The sequence below is a fragment of the Photinus pyralis genome, unplaced genomic scaffold, assembly GCF_008802855.1.
Source record: "Photinus pyralis isolate 1611_PpyrPB1 unplaced genomic scaffold, Ppyr1.3 Ppyr1.4_LG9, whole genome shotgun sequence".
Classification (NCBI taxonomy): domain Eukaryota; kingdom Metazoa; phylum Arthropoda; class Insecta; order Coleoptera; family Lampyridae; genus Photinus; species Photinus pyralis.
Window position 1 is genome coordinate 17,047,224 of NW_022170878.1, and position 2,473 is coordinate 17,049,696.

The window sequence follows — 2,473 nt, forward strand, 5'->3', positions numbered from 1 at the left end:
AATTAATTCAAACATGCTACCAACTGCGCCAATATAAAGAAAATGCTAAACACGATCCCGTGGGAATAATAGGTTCCTCGTTATTCAACAAATTTACTTTCGGCAACAAAAAATGGGAAGCATTCACAACTGCATCTGATTAACACTAAAATAATGTCTTTCAAAACTTATTGAGCAATGTAGAACTATGGGGTTTTATGCGTTACAGTTATAACCAATTCTGTACGTTGTACTTAACACTTGATGTAATGTCCGTTTTGTTTAGGTATTAGAACAGATTGTAGTTAATCTGTGATATTAGTAACTCTCATTAACGAAAATCCATCATTTTGTAACATACACATCCACAAACATACTCTACGAAAAATATTATTGTAGCTTTGGGCAATTTCTGTATTGTGTTCCTAATTTACTTCAGCGGCAATTCATGTAAAAATTTTAATTTTTCGAGGGCCACTAGTCGACTTGTAGAATAGAACGTCGATTTAATACCCTACAGCAATGAAAGTTCGATATACATTATATATGTACATCAAGATAAATAAACTGTTTTCCTGAATTAACATCAACTTTTTTGTGTAATGTGAAATTTAAAATAAGTTTTTAGACAAGGCAGGGGTTTCCTTGTTATTATGCACAAAATTGTAGTGAAAATGGACTGTAATGCAGTTTCAAACCTTTTAATTAGGTCCTAGGTAAAAATGTAACTATTGGGCACTGGTCACAAACAAAATTTTTACTGTACCGAGAGCTCATTTTTGCACCTCATCACTGGGATCTCGGTTACGTTAAAAGGTTAGATTTGCACACTATGTACTTTTCAAATTGACAGCAGCATGGTGGCAGACAGCTTATTTTTTCTTATGGGTGTGTATTTTGGTTCTATGCATTTTGACAATATTATACAGGGTGTAAACAAAAGTTGGGTGGTAGATGGGATCAAAACAAGCATTCTATCCAAATAAACCGAGGGTCCAAAGCTGCAAAGCTTTTGGGTAATATCGCGAAGTCGCAACGTTACGTTACGAGTAGTTAGTTACTCTTACATGGTACCTACATTCGTATTTCTGTACTAAATTCATCACAACAGCACAGATATACATTCGTTTGGTCCTATTCATTATGAAATACGCTGTACAATGGCCACCGTTTTATTATCGCATCTGATAAAAATTAAAAATGAGAATCTACAGCGTGGGCAATTAGTGAGCTGATGGAAGATTGTGGGTTTATTAACATACATATCTAAAATTCATTATAATTCACAGTGTTTTTCGATTTTCAAAGGCTCTCAGTAATTAGTAGGCCGTTAAAACCGTACACAATTACAAATTATAAAACATTTCCCCAATCAAAACAAAAAAAAAACTCTTTCATGTCTTTCATAGCTCATTTTAAAAGAGAAAATAAGACATTTTGCATTTAAACCAATGCGTGAGCTTAAATAAATCAATTTGAATAATAAGCCATGAAAAGTCATAGTGGGAAATCACGGGCGACCAAAAATTGTATTGACGTCCAGTCGCTTTTGGAGAAGAAATTGTATACAAAGAAGTCCCGACAACAAAAGAGAATATGTAAACTCGCATTCTTAGTGCTTTCAATCCATAACGCGTAGTAATAGTAGTAGCAATTCGTAAAACAACAAAAGTTAGGGCTATTGCTACTAATAACAGAAATGTTGAAATTTATTTTTAAATTTGCGGGTATACCAAAAGCTTAATAAAACATGTAAAAACAGTTTTGTATGCACCTTTTAATTCTGAACAATTTTAAACTACAGTTTTTATCTGTAAAATGTACAGGAGGGCAGGATATCGCACAAAAACTAATTTCCCATGTTAAATCCCTATGTTCCTGCTTACCGTGCACCACCCGGTATATATGGTTGTAATTTGGGGTTGTTGTTTCTATTTTTAGAAATGTTATGGGCGATATTACTTTTATTCCTATTTTTTGAATTACTCTTGCAATAACCTTGTATGGAATAGTGAGGCTTACGTTGGACAGAATTAGCCGCCCGGCTGGTGTTATTAGTTTGGGTACGGACTGTCCTTTTATTTCGATTGATCCGTGATCCCGAGGAAAGCTGTAAACTGTTTCTTTGCTGTTTAAATTATGCATATTCTTTCATTAGAGATTCTCGACGAGAATATTAATTATGCTTTTGGCTATGATTTCTCCTAAGGACTCCAAGTAATCTTGGAGTTTGAGTCCTTCAATTAAATCAATTCGAATAGCGTGTTCTTTGGTGGAAAAAATTGTGGAAGAGGATTGATTTAGTGCAGATGAATACGGTTTTGAATATGGTTGGTTAATTTGTTGTTTTCCTCTGTAGTCAGAAGTTTCCATGTTTCTTTAAAATGGTAATTCATCAGATGTCTCGAACTACAGGGTTATATCACTACTGAGTACTTTGTCAAAAATTTTCGAAAAATGTATTTACAACAGACTGATACACTTTTTTGATAAA